Source organism: Panthera pardus, unplaced genomic scaffold (genome assembly GCF_024362965.1).
Source record: "Panthera pardus isolate Hobbes unplaced genomic scaffold, ASM2436296v1 HiC_scaffold_8, whole genome shotgun sequence".
Taxonomy (NCBI): Eukaryota; Metazoa; Chordata; class Mammalia; order Carnivora; family Felidae; genus Panthera; species Panthera pardus.
In genome coordinates, this window is record NW_026527013.1 from 78,189,837 (window position 1) to 78,207,981 (window position 18,145).

Sequence of the window (18,145 nt, forward strand, 5' to 3'; positions counted from 1 at the left end):
CCTGAGCCAAAGTTGGACATCTAACCACTAAGCCACCCAGAGGCCCCTATAATTTTTTCTTTAAAGAGTTATATGATTCATATAAAGCAATTAAGAGGAAAAAAATCAAAGGAAAGTTATTCTTTTGCATTTACAATTATATGTTAATTGTTCTTTTGTGGAGACACAAATACCCATCTAGTATTATTTACCTTCAGCCTGAGAAACTGCCTTTAGCATTCTTTATAGTTTAGGTCTTCTGGTAATAATACTTTTAGTCTTATTCTTCTGAAAATATCTTTATTTTACCTTCATTTTGGAAGGATATTTACTCTGGTGATAGAAACTGGACTGATGAGGCACCTAGGTGACTCAGTCTGTTAAGCATCGGATTCTTGATTTTGGTTCAGGTCAGGATATCATGGTTCATGGGATTGAGCCCCACGTAGACTCTGCACTCACAGCATGAACTTGCTTGGGATTCTCTCAATCTCCTTCTGTCTCTGCCCCTCCCCCACTTTCTCAAAATAAATAAACTTTTTAAAAAAAATCTTTAAGAAAAAGAAGTTGGATTGATGATTTTTTTTTCTTTCAGTACTTTAAAGATGTTTCACTCTCCTCCATCTTCCATTGTTTCTGATGAAAACACAGACATTAATTACATTATTGTTCCCTTTTATATAATGTGTTGTTGCTGTTTCTCTAGATGTTTTGAAGACTTGCTCTCTTTCTTTGGCTTTCAACAGTTTGCCCAAGATATGTCTTGATGTGGGATTGTTAATATTAACTCTATTTGATGTCCCTTGCACATGTTTTAGCTATAAACTTCTGCCTTTTATCAAATTTGGGGGAATTTTTTGCCATTTTCTATTAAACTTTTTTCTTTCTTCTGGGATTCCTATTTTACAGAAGTTACAACACTTGGTATTTACGTAAAAGGTTCTGTTCCATTTTTTCCAATTTTTTTTTCCTCTCTGTTCTTCACATTGAATCATAGCTATTGGGTTTTCTATTGACTTATAATTAACATACAGTGTTATATTTCTTTTAAGTGTACAATATAATGATTCAAAAATTCTGTACATTTCTCAGTGCTCATCAAATAAGTGTATTCTTAATCCCTTTATCTATTTCACCCATTCCCCCCTACCTACCTCGCTTCTGGTAACCACCAAACTGTTCTATGTATTTAAGAGTCTGCGTTTTTTGGTCTCGTTTTTTCCTCTGCTCATTTGTTTCTTAAATTCCACATATGAGCGGAATCATGTGGTATCTTTCTCTGACTGTCTTATTTTACTTAGCATTATACCCTCTTGGACCATCCCTATTGCTGCAAATGGCAAGATTTCATCCTTTCTTATGGCTGGGTAGTATTCCATCGTGTATATATACCACATCTTCTTCATCCATTCATCTATCAGTGGACACTCAGCTTGCCTCCATATTTTTGCTATTGTTAATGGTGCTACAATAAACATAGAGGTGCATATACCTTTTCAAATTGATGTTTTTCTTTTCACTGGGTAAGTACCCAGTAGTGAAATTACTTTATCATATAGTAATTCTTATTTTCAATTTTTTGAGGAAACTCCATACTATTTTCCACAGTGGGTAAACCATTTTGCATTTCTTTTTATTCCACATCCTCACCAACACTTTTTATTTCTTGCATTTTTTATTTTAGCCAGTCTGACAGGCAAAAGAGCTAAATGAAATGGGGATAATCAATATGTCTGATAAGGAGTTCAAAGTAATCATCATAAAGATACTCCCTGGACTTGAGAAAAGAGTGAAGGATCTCAGTGTGACCTTCAACAAAGGGATAGAATATATAAAAAAAGAAAAAATTGGAGATGAAGAAGTCAATAATTGTAATAAAAAATACACTAGCAGCTTAGAGGAGGCAGAAGAATGGATCAGTAACTGAAATGGAAATGAAAAGCAATAAAACTGAATAGAAGACAAAGATGACAATGACAAAGAAGAAGAAGAAGGGGGAGGGGGAGGAAGAGAAGAGGAGGAGGAAAAGGAGGAGGAGAGGGAGGGGCAGGAGGAAGAGGAGGAGGAGAGGGAGGGGCAGGAGGAAGAGGAGGAGAAGAGGAGGAAGAAGAAGAGTAAAAACTGAGAATTGCTCTTGATCTTTGAGTTCATTTACTCTGTCATCTCCAATCAGCTAAGTCCATTCAGTGAATTTTTTATTTCAGATACTATATTTTTCAGTCCTAGAATTTTCATTTTTTTCTGTTAGTTTTTATTTTCCTTTTGGAATTTTCTATTTTTCTCATTCATTGAGCTCATATTTTGTTTACTTCATTGAGAACCATTTTAATAGCTGTTTAAAAGTCCTTGTCTGCTATCTGTAATATCTAGTTTGTCTCAAGTTCTGACCCATTTGGTTTTCTTTTCTCTTCAGGATGTGTTTAGTTTTCATGGTTCTTTTTATGTTGGGAAATTTTTGGATTTATCCTGGAGTTTGTGAATTGTAAGATGTATAAATTCTTGATTTTGTTGTTTACTCTAACAAATGGTTTTCTTTCGCTTATGCAACTCTGTTTCTTGCATGGCAACTCCAATCTCAGTTCAGATTATCTGTTTCATGTGTATGTGGTTGAGGAGTAAGTCAGAGAAACTGGAAGACAGAATTTGTGAATGTTCTTTTTGTCTCCTTCTCTCTTCTAATCTTCACCTCTCTTCATCATCTGTGAATTCCCCACTGAAGAGTGTGGATTTCCTGCTGATATCCTCACCGCCATGCACTGGCCAGGTACCCAGGCTAAAAGCAACAGATATAAGAAAGTTGCTTTGTACAGTTCCCCTCCTCCAAATATTTATTCCTCACCAGTGTCTGTCTGCTTCTGTTCTCTCTCCGGTGTCTTCATGTTATTGTTTTTGGCCTTATGTTTAGGTTTTATAGTTGTTTATTGCAGAGGATTTTTCCAGAAAGATCTTATTCCATCATCACCTAGATCATAAATCCCTCTTAGTTATCTTTTAAATTCAAGAATCTTGTCACTTGAAGTCAAACACTTTCTTCAGGGTCTTGCAGATACTTGCTTAGTTAGTTCACATGATGAAAATGTCTGCTGATAAGGCTATGTTTGCACAGCCATTGTTCATCTTCAAAGCACTTAGCAAAATCTGGCCAATATTATCTTGAAAGAACTTCTAAATTTCATCTTTAAGCTCAAAAACCCATTGAAAACTCTTCCTCTGGTAAGCCACATAAATATCATGCTATAGACATGTACACATAGCATGACATCTGTGTGGTCTTGTTCCAGGTTTTCCCACATTTTATATTCTCAAGTGAATCAGCCTTTGTATGTCAAAGTTAGACATTTTGTAGCATCATCCGAAACACTCTTTTATTTCATCTCCAAGAGTGTTTGACAATAGCACTTCTCTGTGAAGAAGGCAGTGTGTTGTGACAGTGTGAGGAAATTTTTTTAGCAAGATGTAAAAGCCGTCATAGAATTAATCATTAACAAGGGACCATCAGTACAAAAATCAGCATAGTTCTCCCAAGAGAGACCTTTTGTTTGTAGATATGAAAGCCAAACATTAATTATATTCTGGCCTTCACGTGGTGTGGGCAATGCTTTCTGTTCTTGAATTTTATAATTCCTTGCATATTTTACCAATGCCTGGCATTAATAGATGAAATCTGTGGCTTTGTCACTCTAAATAAAGAAGCTGTGTGGCCTTTCAATTTATTTCACAAAACCCCTTCAAGTTCATATAACGTGTCATCAATACTTCAACTTGTCTCACTGTTTGAGAGTTTGGAAATTTTTTAATTTCTGGTACTGCATCTTGTCCTAACATTTTATGTACAACAATTGCACATGCTCACGTTATTAGGATCTTACCAAATGTGTGACTTCCTGTTTGGGGCAATAAGTTCTGCTATTGAATAATTCACTTCCTGGTCCTTTTCACTGAGTAAGCCCATTTTTAGCAAGACATTCCCTGTTTATTTTGAGATTATAATAGCTGTTTAAAGTAATCAGCACCTTTGGTTTTCAAATGGCTGTCACTTATATTTAAGTGGGTGTTTTTTACAATTTTGCAGGAGCCATTGCTACATTTGTAAGTTGTTTGACATAGCAGGGCTTGGCAAACTACAGTCCATGGACCAAATCCTACCAGAAGCCTCAGAGTTGAGATTGGTCTTTAGGGAATTTTTTTGTTTTTGTTTTAGTAGGCTTCATACACAGTGCTGAGCCCAACATGGGGCTTGAACCTATGACCTGCGATCAAGACCTAAGCTGAGATCAAGAGTTGGATGCTTAACTGACTGATCCACCCAGGCACCGCTGGTCTTTACGTTTCTTTGTTTTACTTTTTTTTAAATTTTTTTTAATTTTAGTTAATTAAAACACTCTGTAATAATTGGTTTCAAAAGTAGAATTCAGTGATTCATCACTTACATACAACACCCAATGCTCATCATAACACATGCTCTCCTTAGTACCCATCACCCATCTAGCCCATCTCCCACCCACCTCCCTTGTCAACCCATAGTTGTCTATCATTAAGAGTCTCTTGTAGTTTATGTCCCTCTCTTCTCTTCCCACATGTTCTGTTTTGTTTCTTAAATTCCAAATGTATGATTGAAATAATACAGTATTAGTCTTTCTCTCATTGATTTATTTCACTTAGCATAATACATTCTAGCTCCATCCACATCATTGCAAATGGCAAGATTTCATTCTTTTTGATGGCTGAGTAATATTCCAGTATGAATGTATATATGTATGTATGTATGTATGTACATACGTACACACACACATACCCCACACCTTCTTTATTCATTCGTCAGTCAATAGACATTTGGGCTCTCTCTATAGTTTGACTATTATTGATAATGCTGCTATAAACATTGGGGTGCATGTACCCCTTCAAATCTGTATTTTTGTATCCTTTGTGTAAATACTTAATAGTGCAATTGCTGGATCATAGGGTAATTGTATTTTTAGTTTCTTGAGGAATGTCTATACTGTTCTCCAGAGTGGCTGCACCAGTTTGCATTCCCACCAACAGTGAAAGAGGGTTCCCCTTTCTCTGCATCCTCACCTACACCTGTTGTTTCTTCTGTTGTTAGTTTTAGCCATTTTGACGGGTGTGAGGTGGTCTCTCACTGTGGTTTTGATTTATATTTTCCTAATGATGAGTGATGTTGAGCATCTTTTCATGTGTCTGTTAGCCATCTAGATGTCTTCTTTGGAAAAATGTCTATTCATGTCTTATGCCCATTTCTTCACTCGGTTCATTGTTTTTTGAGTATTGAGTTTGATAAGTTCTTTATAGATTTTTGATACAAACCCTTTATCAGATATGTCATTTGAAAATATCTTCTCCCATCTCATAGGCTGCCTTTTAGTTTTGTTGACTGCTTTCTTTGCTGGGCAGAAGCTTTTTATCTTGATGAAGTCCCAATAGTTCATGTTTGCTTTTGTTTCCTTTGCCTTCGGTGACATGCCTAGTAAGAACTTGCTGCAGCTGAGATCAAAGAGGTTGCTGCCTCTGTTCTCCTCTAGGATTTTGATGGTTTCATGTCTCACATTTAGGCCTTTCATCCATTTTGCATTTATTTTTATGTATAGCGTAAGAAAGTGGTCTGGTTTCATTCTTCTTCATGTCACCATTCAGTTTTCCCAACACCGTTTGTTGAAAAACTTTGTTTTTTTCCATTGGATATTCTTTCCTGCTTTGTTGAAGATTAGTTGACTGGTGTATGGGCCAGAAATTGTTTTTAAAGAGTTCTAAAGAAACAAACACAAATAAAAAAGAATATGTGACAAAGACCATATGTAGCCTGCAAAGCCTAAAATATTTACTATCTCTAGTTGAGATTAGTTTTGAACCAAGAAACAGTACATTGTCTTCCTTTAATTTCCTCTAGTGACCAATGACACACTTTGTAAGCCAGCTGGCAGAGTTGGGAGTATTGCCTATGTCAGTGGAATTGTTTTTCTGTCTCAGAACAGATGAAAAGCATCACAGAAATGGGAATAGAATGAGGCCTGCTAGAGTAGAGTGGTCAGGCTTCACCATGTTCTCATTAATGACTCAAACCCCATATAGATAAGCAGAGAGCCTTATATAAACTTTCTGTAGTGCTTCCTTCTGTACAGTCAGAATTTTAAAACTCTGTGAGACCCAAGTACCACGAAAGAAAAAAATCACTCTCCCTTGACATCTGACATCACAGAAGCTAGCTCTTGGTCAAAAGCCTTGCTTTCTTCAGAGATTGGGCCTCTCTGTCCGGTTATAGCTTTTCCCTGCCAACCTGCCTACTTTTGCAATTCCAGCTCCAGCTCAACTACAGCCATACCTCACCATTGCTACTTTGTGGGAAGGAGATTTCATTGTGTGATCTTTGTGGTTAAGTAGACAAAGCACTAGAGTGGATGGTTGAAGACCCAGGGAAAGAACAGAAGAATAGTTACAGAGAGACAAATCTGCTTTATAAATGAGGACTTTCCAGGAAATGAAGGCCAGAAATAGGTATAGTTGAAGATTGTATAATTATGAAGATTATAAATGAGGAAAGGAACACTTGAGTGGCTCAGTCAGTTAAGGGTCTGACTTCAGCTCAGGTCATGATGTCGCGGTTCACAAGTTCGAGCCCCGTGTCGGGCTCTGTGCTGACAGCTCAGAACCTGGAACTGCTTTGGATTCTGTGTCTCCCTCTGTCTATTTCCCCCACCCTCTCTCTTAAAAATAAATAAATATTTAAAATGTTAAAAAATGAGAATATGGGGTTGGCACAAACTCCTGCGATGTTAGTAGACAGCTCTAAAAGCTTAGAAATTGCTAAAAAATTAATTTAAATAAACTTTTGGTTTCACATCCTACATAACTCCATTCAAGTAGGAGTCTTGAGAAATATCAAGGGTATACAATGAATAATTATGGGTAGAGAGGTAAGGAGCTGTCATATTCTTACCAAACAGGCAGAGTGGGAAGGCAGGAAAATATTGAGAAGGAGCACGGGAATATACTACCCCTCGGTAGCCAGCCTCTGTGATGACCCTTGACCCTTGCCTTTTTCTATTCATACCCTGTGCAGTCTCCTCCCACACTGACTCAGAGCTGGACTGTGTAACCAATTGATAAGAATAACAATGTGCAACCTCTGAGGATCGGCATAAAAGTCATCGAGGCTTTTTCTTGTTCTTGTTGGGTTACACTTTCTGGGGAAGTTAGCTGCCATGCCGTGAGGACACTCAAGCAACTGTCTGTCCAGGACCACATGGGGACCAATGGAGGCCTCCCACAAACAACCAGCACCAACTTGCCAGCAATATGACTGGGCCAACTTTGAAGCATTCATTGCTTCGTGCCCAAGGAAACCTTCAAATGATTGCAGCCCAACATCTGAATAAAATTCATCAGAATAAAACATATATATATATAATATATATATATATTATATATATATATATATTATATATATATATTTATATCCTGAGCCAAAAAAAAAAAAAAAAAAAAACAGCCATGCCACGAATACTATAAGAAAATAAATGTTTGTTATGGTTTTAAGCTACTAGGTTTTAGAGTAATTTATTGCATAGCTATTGATAACTAATATACTGACCTACAAGGACCAAGACCACTGAGCAGGAACTCTTGTCAATGGCGTGAAGAGCTGATAAACCTAGAGGAGATGAGCAGGTTTCAAGGCTTGAGGATGTTGAGGGTACACTTTGGATTCAAAGTCAGGAACTCCAGTGGATGTGTGAGTTCACAAGTCAGGGTATGGGAGATAGATGAATGCCAAGAGCTGGCTCAAAGGAGTACAGTATATAATGCCATATTGTCCTTTCCAGGTAGTTCAGCTAAGGTTAAGGTCAGCAGAGTAAGAAGGGAAGCAGGGATTCCGGACAATAAGTCTGCCGATATAATAGATGCTCTCGGTGACCTATCCAGGTCCCCTTTACTAGACCAATGCACCATTCCCCTAGCAGTTCTTGAAGGAACTGCTGTGATACCCCCTTACCTGGAAATGGCTGTGGTTACACTGTCCCCAAGGGTGACCTGCAGCCACTAAGTGATGTAGGGATACAAAAAAAAACCCATAGCCTCGATGTTTGTCATTTCTCTGGTGCCATCCTTGCTCCAGAGTTCCCCCATGGGATCAGACAGGCCAAACCACCACATCTTTTTTAGCTTTCTCCCCTGCACTATCTTCCCTTATTCCCTTACAGAGTTCACCAGAGATCACTCCCTCAATAAATCACTAGTGCAAGAATCCCTACCACAGACTCCGCTGCAAGGAAACCCAACCCAAGACAATAGGTTTAGGGAAAGCACGTATGCCTATAGCATCCATTCCACTGCATTTTTCAGAAACCATGATTGCCTCAGATAGGGTGCAGGGGTGAGAACCCCAATAAGAACTAATTTATGCCATGGATATTACATATGTAAATTCTCTTAACCCTAAGAAAAAAAAACTTAAGGAGAATTAGGGAGATGTGGGGCAAATCATGGGCCCATACCAATTATGAAGAAAAAAGGGGGATATATAGATGATTATCTCCTCATTTTCAAGATTAGTTTCTGAAGTACTACGACAAGCCATTTCTGACTCTGCGACACTAGTCTGACCCTATGCAATAATTTTTCGGTATTAGCATGTGTTGCAGTCCTAATCACAGCTTTTGGTTCTTTTTTAAAGTTTTTTTTTAATTTCTTTTGAGAGAGAGAGAGAGAGAGAGAGAGAACAAACAGAGGAGGGGCAGAGAGAGAGAGAAGGAGAGAATCCCAAGCAGGCTCCACAATGTCAGCTCAGAGCCCAATGCAGGACTGGATCTAATGAACCCGTGAGATCATGACCTGAGCTGAAATCAAGAGTCAGACACTCAACCAACTGAGCCACCCAGCACCTCCTAATCACAGTTTTTGAGAGCATTAGGGCACATGACATAATAAATTACATAAATGGCACCTATAATTGATGCTTCCATCATAGAAGAAAATATGAACAGGGTTATATGATGTTATCTGACATGGGACCATCAAAGAGTTCCCAGAAAGCTTTAATGTAAAGATAAAAGTGAACCCAAGAAACTCACACACTGGGACTTGGGGGAGAGGTGTGTGTGTGTGTGTGTGTGTGTGTGTGTGTGTGTGTGTGTGTGTAACAAATCTGAAATCATAAATTTTATATCCCCTGCCCACATCTATAGCCAAGGGAAAAGAATCAATTTAAGAATGATTTTTTACTTTCCTTATAAAGAACTTCTGCATATATTCTAAATTTAACACTGATAGCTTCCTCTGAGTGATATGCCCTCATCAATTTATAACCTGTCTTATCATTTATTCAACTAGAGGAGAATTCTTATCAACTTCATGCTCAAAGTACAGCAAATGGAGACAATTGCCTAAAACCCCAAGACTAACCCACCCACTCCCTCCCCTCTCCCCGCTACTCCCTGCTGGCAATGGGGACTGTCACATAGATCCCAGGGGGGAAAGAAGAGGATCCTACCAGCTGTTAATCTGCACACACAACCTTCATCGAAACAAAGCCAGCCAAGCTGGCATTTCTGCCATGTAGCCATCTACCATCTACTCATTAATCAGAACTGACTTTGCCTCTGTGGAAGTGCTTAAGAGTTACAGAATCAGGGGCACCTGGGTGGCTCAGTCGGTTGAGCGTCCGACTTCAGCTCAGGTCATGATCTCATAGTTCGTGGGTTCGAGCCCCGCGTCAGGCTCTGTGCTGATGGCTCAGAGCCTGGAGCCTGCTTCAGATTCTGTGTCTCCCTCTCTCTCTGCCCCTCCCCTGCTCATGTTCTGTCTCTCTGTGTCTTAAAAATAATAAAAACATTAAACAAAATTTTTTTTAAAGAGTTACAGAATCAATCACAGTTGCTGCCCCAGATCAAACACCTACCTAGGAAAAGCTCCAATCCTCACCAGGGTTACTACCAGCTTTTTATATTTATATTTTTGCACCCGGAAAAAAACTGAAGTCAGTAAACTTGGGTCTGTAATTGCCACCAACTCTCTGACCCGGGTACCTTCGTCTCTCTATGCCTCAGTTTCCCCAGCTGCAAAAAGGAGAGCTTGATTTTGATCATTGTGTCTGCAACAAGAAACAACATTTCTAAAAGATGACCTTCACACAAAACAAAAGATTATATGAACCAGAGATCACTGCAAACTATAAACTATTTATTTATAGAATAAATAAATGTGTTAAATTGTTTAAACCAAAAATGTGTTGACCATGGAAATCTTCGGGTGGAATACTTACTAAAAATCCAGGCAGTCTTTTTTAGGTAGAAACTTGAACCTGAGGAGTCTTTCCAGCTTCATAGGTCAGCAATTGTAATTGGTCTGGTCAAACACCAGTCTGGATATTGCTGTGAAGGTATTTTTTCAATAGAATTAACATTTAAACCAGTAGACTTTGAGCAGACTTATGATCCTCCCATAATGTGAGTGGGCCTCATCCAATCAGTTGAAGGCCTTAGGAGCAAAGTCTGAGGTTTTCAGAAGAAGGGATTTGCCCTCAAGAGTGCAACACAGAAACCCTGCTTGAGTTCCCAGCCTGCATGGCCTGCCATGTGTATTTTGGACTCAAAATTGCATTAACTCCTACCTGAATTCCCAGATTGCCAACTTCCTCTGTGGATTTCAAACTTCCCAGCTTCCACAATGGTGTTAACCAATTCCTTAAAATAAATCTATCTCAGATAGATGGGAGGAAGGGAGGGAGGGAGGAGGAGACAGAGAGAGAGAAAAAGAGAGAGAAAGAAGAGATTCTTACTGGTTTTGTTTCTCCGGTCAACACTAATATAATATGCTGATATTTTGTTATGAGTGAACCAGATACCTATATAGAACAGTATAAATCTCCATCGTCTGATTTTTGTCATCTCATGTAATATGAACCCTTTCAAGAGTGTTTCACAAAAGACTTCTGGAGCAAATGAGGAACAAGAAGGTAGTGTGGAAAGAGCACTGTGTTTAGAGACAAGATAGTTAGTCCCCATTACACCCCTTGATCACTCAGGGACTTTGTTGTGGCACCAAGGAGGATAGTGGTGCCCTGCCTGTCTGAGGCAGTGATTTGCTGAGGTGATTTTTTAGTGGCCCTTTCAAGTTCTGAAAGCTGTGGTTTTCTGAGTTAACAGCTAGTCTGCTTGAGAAATTAGATTTAGGTCATATCCTGATAAGCTTTTTAACTTTTTTTTTTTTAATGTTTATTTATTTTTGAGAGAGAGACACACACACACAGATGGTGTGCGGGAGAGGGGCAGAGAGAGCCAGAGACACAGAATCTGAAGCGGGCTCCAGGCTCTGAGCTGTCAGCACAGAGCCGGACATGGGGCTCAGACTCACCAAGTGTGAGATCACGACCTGAGTCGAAGTCAGCCGCTTGAACCAACTGAGCCACCAAGGCACCCCTTGACAAGCTTTTTAATAACACCACACTGGCCAGGTTTGTTTGAAGGAGAGGTTGCCATCATTAACCCTAGTTTCTGGCAGTTTCTAGTTTAAATTGGTCCTCAGAGAAGCCTTTTCATGCTAATGAACAATTTATAAAAGCTACTTAATGATAATCTTGGCTTCCTATACTGTGTAGTTGCTTTGGAATCCCTAGAGAACTCTTATTCTGGCATAAATATTGTATCTATATAGTCCCTCGAAAGAAGCAATGACCATAAATAAGATGAAATTCTTAATGCCTAAGTGAGCACTTTTTTATTCTTTCATTAACCCACTTTTCTCCTCTATAAAATACTAACAAGAAGAATTCTACCCTTTAAAGTTATTATAAATAGTGAATATAATAATGAATTTAAACTGCTTAGCACAATGCTTGGCACAGTGAAAGTGCTCAAGAATTATAGTGAACAGAACAAACAGTGGTTTATTAGATTATCATTACAGATTTCAACTGAATATAGTTGTGTTTGGAAGTACATCGTTTGCCCTAAATATGAAGGAAAGTGATGCAATGATAGGTACCCATCTATGAATCCCAGCCAGAAACTCAAGCACAAAATGTAGCTTTATTTTTCCGTCATTCTATTTAATTCCTCTCTCTGGCTTACATTCTGGTAGGGCGATGGAAACTTAGTCCATTCAGAGTCGTCATTTCTCAGGGTCTGTCTTAAGTTCTAGGAGGCCTCAAAGGAGCCAAGGCACTGGGTGGTGTAGCCAAGATGGGGGCATCTTGTCCAATTCTCTGTCTCCATTGTGTCCACTGACAGATCTACAGGTGTGGTCTTGGGCATGGCTCTCACACGTCATGGCTGAGATCCCCATTCCTGTCCTCACAGCCCCTTTATGTCCAGCCTTCCTCTATCTTACTTCCCAAGATGAGCAGGGGGCAAAAGCATTTTTCTGCTGTTTCCTTGCCTCTCTGGAGCATGCAAATCCCCCAAAGCTGTCTGTGTCTGCCTGTCTATCCAGATATATCGTTCCCCTGCTTTTTTAATTTGTTTTGGCTGGGATATTGCAACCCTACCAGGGGCTCTGCTTGTTAAATGGTTTCCTCTGCTCCTGGATACCCTGGGGGTGTGGTGGGGAGTTCCTGCTTAGTTTTGCCAAATTTCCCCAGAAATACCTCCTTTATGAACTCAGGTTTTTGCACATCCAAGAGTCAGGAGATTCTGTAGCTTTTCTCTAAACACCACTAAAGGTTTGCTTGAATTGGAGAAAGGGAAATACTTAGAGAAAACAAGTACAAGTTAAAAATCTCAAACATTTTTTTCCTGCCACATAAGCAAAGTGTCAATGTTCGTCTATTGTAATTTAACATTAATGAAGAAAAGGCCATTTCAGGTAATTATTTCAGTTAGACATATGATCTGAGGTAAGTTTTTTTTTAATGCTTATTTATTTATTTTGAGAGAGAGCATGCACAAGCAGGGGAGGGGCAGAGAGAGAGGGAGAGAGAGAATCCCAAGCAGGTTCTGTGCTGTCAATGCGGAGCCTGATGTGGGGCTCAAACTCATGAACTGTGAGATCATGACCTGAGCTGAAATCAAGAGTCAGATGCTTAACCAGCTGAGCCACCCAGGCGCCCCTGAGGTAAGTTTTTAAAAGAATATAAACTTCTCCCTGGCACAGGAGATGCTGTAGAGAATTGTGCTAGATCTCAAAGCCACACCAGGTAGATAACAGGGCTAATTGTTGATTAACCACACCCCTCTTTTTTTTGCATATTTATTTTAATTTTTTAATTTTTAATTGAAGTATAATTGATATATTACTTTCAGTGTACAACATAGTGCTTCAACAATTATATACGTTATGAAATGCTCCCCTGTACAGATGTATACGAGTATTATTGACTATTCCCTATGCTGTCCCTTTCATCCCATGGGTTATTTATTTTATGACTGGATGTTTGTTCCTCTTATCCCCTCCAGCCATCTTGCCTATCCCCACACACCCCTCACATTCTGAGAACCACCAGTTCCCTGAGTCTGCTACTCTCTTTATTGTTGTTGTTGTGTGTTTCTTTGTACATTTGTTTTGTTTTTAAGATTCCACATATAAGTGAAATCATACGGTATTTGTCTTTCTCTGTCTGGTTTATTTCATTTAGCCTAATACCCCCTCTATTCACCTTGCCACAAACGGCAAGACATCATTCTTTTTATGGTTGAGTAACATTCCATTGCGTATATATCCCATCTCTTCATCTATTGATGGACACTTGGGTTGCTTCCATATCTATGTTATTGTAAACAATTCTGCAATAAACATAGGGGTGCATATATTTTCAAACTAGTATTTTCTTTTTTTCAGGTAAGTACCCAGAAGTGTAATTACTGGATCATATGGTACTTCTATCTTTAGTTTTTAGGGGGAACTTCCATACTATTTTCCATAGTGGCTGCACCAATTTACATCCCCACCAATAATGCACAAAGGTTCCCTTTTCACCACATCCTCACCAACCTTTGTTATTTCTTGTCTTTTTGATAGTAGCTATTCTGACAATGTGAGGTGATATTTCATTGTGGTTTTGATTTGTATTTCCCTAATGATTAGTGATGTTGAGCATCTTTTCATGTGTTGTTAGCCATCTGTATGTCTTCTTTGGGAAAATGTCTGTTCTGTTCCTCTGCCCATTTTTAAATCAAATTATTTGTTTTTTTGGTATTAAGTTGCATGAGTTCTTTCTATATTTTGGATATTAACCCCTTATCAAGATATCAATTGTAAATATCTTCTCCCATTCGGAAGGTTGCCTTTTTGTTTGGTTGTTGGTCCTTCACTTTACAAAAGCTTTTTAGTTTGATGTAGTCCCAATTGTTCATTTTTGTGTTTGTTTCCCTTGCCTTAGGAGATAGATCCAGAGAAATATTGCTAAGGCCAATGTCCAGGAGATTACTGCCTATGTTTTCTTTCAGAGGTCTTATGCTTTCAGACCTTAAATTTAGGTCTCTAATCCATTTTGAGTTTATTTTTGTGTATGGTGTAAGAGAGTAGTAGTCTAGTTTCATTTTTTTGCATGTAGCTGTTCATTTTTCCCAGCACCATTTATTGAAGAGGCTGTCTTTTCTCCAATTGTATATTCTTGTCTCCTTTGTTGTAAATGAATTGACATATATGGATGGGTTTATTTCTGTCTGAACTCTCAATTCAGTTCTGTTCTGTTGATCTATGTCTGTTTTTGTGCCAGTACCATACTGTTTTCATGATCATGGCTTTAGTATAGCTTGAAATGCAGGATTGTGATACCTCCAGCTTTGTTCTTTCTCAAGGTTGCTTTGGCTATTCAAGGACTTTTGTGGTTCCATACACATGTTAGGATTTTTTGTACTAGTTCTGTGTAAAACAGTATTGGTTTTTTGGTTAGCATTGCATTGAATCTATAGATTACTACGTAAAGTACGGGCATTTTAATATTGATTCTTCCAATACATGAGCATGGTATATTTTTCCATTTATTTGTGTCACCTTTGATTTCTTTCATCACTGTCTTATAATTTTCAGAGTATAGGTCTTTCATCTCTTTGGTTAAATTCATTCCTAGGGATTTCATTCTCTTCGAGGCAATTGTAAATGGAATTGTTTTCTTTATTTCCTTTCCTACTATTTCATTATTAGTGTATAGAATGCGACAGATTTCTGTATATTGGTTTTGTATCCTGCAACTTCAGTGAATTCATTTGTTAGTTCTAACAGATTTTTAGTAGAGTCTTTAAAGTTTTCTATATCTAATATGATATCATCTGCAAATAATGACAGTTTCACTTTTTCCTTACCAATTTGGATGCCCTTCCTTCCTTTCTTCCTTCCTTCCTTCCTCCCTGTCTCCCTCCCTCCCTCCCTTCCTCTTTCTTCCTTCCTTCCTTCATTCTTTTCCTTTCCTTTCCTTTCTTTTCTCTTTTCTTTCTTTCTCTTCCTTTCTTTCTCTCTTTCTTTCTTTCTCTTCCTTTCTTTCTTTCTTTGTTTCTTCTGTAGATTTCCAGTATTATGTAGAATGAACATAATGAGAGTGAACATCCTTGTCTTGTCCCTGATCTTAGAGGGAAAGCTTTCAGTTTTCACCATGGATCATGTTAGCTGGTGGGTTGTCATATATGGACTTTATTATATTCCCTCTAAACTCACCTTGTTGACTGTTTATCATGTATGGATGTTGAGTTTTGCAAAATACTTTCTCCGCATCTATTGAAATGATCATATGATTTTTATCCTTCATTTTTTAATGTGATATATCACATTGATTGACGTGCATATATTGAACCATTTTTGCATAAATCCCACTTAATTGTGGTGAGTTATCTTTTTCATGTATTGTTGAATTCAGTTTGCTAATATTTTGTTGGGTATTTTTGTATCTATGTTCATCAGAGATATTGGTCTGTATTTTTACTTTTCTGTAGTGTCTTTGGTTTTTATATCAGAATTTATATTTTATATCAGAATAATGCTTTCCTTATAAAATATATTTGTAAGCATTCCTTTCTCTTTAATTGTTTGGAATCATTTAAAAAGGATAGATATTAATTCTTATTTATATGTTTGGTAGAATTCACTTGTGAAACCATCTGGTCCTGGACTTTTATTCTTTGGGGTTTTTTTATTACAGACTCAATTTCATTACTAGTAATTGTTCCATTCATATTTTCCATTTCTTCCTGATTCACTAATGGAAGATTGTATGTTTCTAGGAGTTTATCCATATCTTCTAGGCTGTCCAATTTTTTGACATCTCATTTTTTATAGTAATCCATGAAAATCCTTTATATGTTTTGTGGTGTCCGTGCTAACCTCTCCTCTTTCATTTCTGATTTTATCGATTTAAGTACTCTCTGGCTAAAGGTTTATCGTTTTTGTTTATCTTTTCAAAGAACCTGCTCTTAGTCTTATTGATCTTTTCTATTTTTTTCTTTAGTCTCTGTCATTTATTTCTGCTCTGATCTTTATAATTTCCTTCCTTCTGCTAACTTCGGGCTTTGTTCTTCTTTTTATAGTTCCTTTAGTTGCAAGGTTAGGTTGTTATTTGAGATTTCCTTGTTTCTTGTTTAGTCTTGTATCCCTGTACACTTTCCTCTTAGAACTGCTTTTGCTGCATCCCAATGATTTAGAAACTTTGTGTTTGTATTTTCATTTGTCCGTAGGTATTTTTTTATTTGCTCTTTGACTTTTTTGTTGACCCGTTAGTTCTTCAGCGCCTTGTTATTTAGCCTCCACATATTTGTGTTTCTAGTTTATTTCTTGTCATTAATTCCTGGTTTCATACTTTTGTCATCAGAAAAAGTGCTTGATATGATTTCAGTCTTCTTAAATTTATTGAGGCTTATTTTGTGGCCTAACATGTGATCTATCCTAGGAAGTGTTCTATGTGCACTTGAAAAGAGTATATTCTGCTGTTTTTGAATGGAATGTTATATATACATATACCTTTTATGTCCATCTGATCAAATGTACCATTCAAAGCTACTATCTCTTTGTTAATTTTCTCACCACATGATCTATCCATCAATGTAAGGTGGGTGTTAAAGTCTTCTACAATTATTGTATTTCTGTCAATTTCTCCCTTCATGTCTGTTAATATTTGCTTTATATATTTAGCTGCCTCTATGTTGGGTACATAGATATTTACAATTGTTATATCCTCTTGATGGACTGATCCCTTTATCGTCATGTAATGATCATTTTTATCTCTTGTTACAGTCTTTGTGTTGAAGTCTATTTTCTCCAATATGAGTATCGCTACCCCTGCATTTTTTGGCTTCCTTGTACATGAAATATCTGTTTCTGTCTCTTCACTTTCAGTCTATATGTGTCTTTAAGTCTTAAGTGAGTCTCTTGTAGATAGCAAATAGATAGGTCTTGTTTTTTCATCCATTCAGTCACCCGAAGTCTTTTGATCAGAGCTTTTAGTGTACTTACATTTAAAGTAATTATTGGGGGCGCCTGGGTGGCGTAGTCGGTTAAGCATCCGACTTCAGCCAGGTCACGATCTCGCGGTCCGTGAGTTCGAGCCCCGCGTCGGGCTCTGGGCTGATGGCTCGGAGCCTGGAGCCTGTTTCCGATTCTGTGTCTCCCTCTCTCTCTGCCCCTCCCCCGTTCATGCTCTGTCTCTCTCTGTCCCAAAAATAAAAAAAAAAATAAAAAACATTGAAAAAATAAATAAATAAAGTAATTATTGATAGGTATGTACTTATTGCCATTTTGTTAATTGTTTTCTGGTTGTATTTGTAGTTCTTCTGTATTCCTTTCTTTTCTTGCTCTCTCCCCTTGTGATTTAATGACTTTCTTTAGTGTTATGCTTGGATTGCTTTCTCCTTATTTTTTGTTTATCTATTATATGTTTTTGGTTTGTGTTGACTACAGGACTAATACACAGCATCACTATGCATGGCAGTTTATATTAAGCTGATGGTTGCTTAAGTTTGAACACATTTTAAAAGCACTATTTCTTTCCTTCATCCTCTATGTTTTATGTATCTGATTTTATATTTACATCTTTTTATTTTGTGTATCCCCTGACTTTACTACATTTGTTTTTTAACCTCCATACTGGCTTGATAAGAAATTAGTCTACTACCTTTATTATTGCTTGCTTTTCCTGGTAATATTTTTTTCTTTCATAATTTTCTTACTTCTAGTTGGAGCCCTTTCTTTCCACTTAAAGAAGTCCCTTTGACATTTCTTGTAAGGCTGA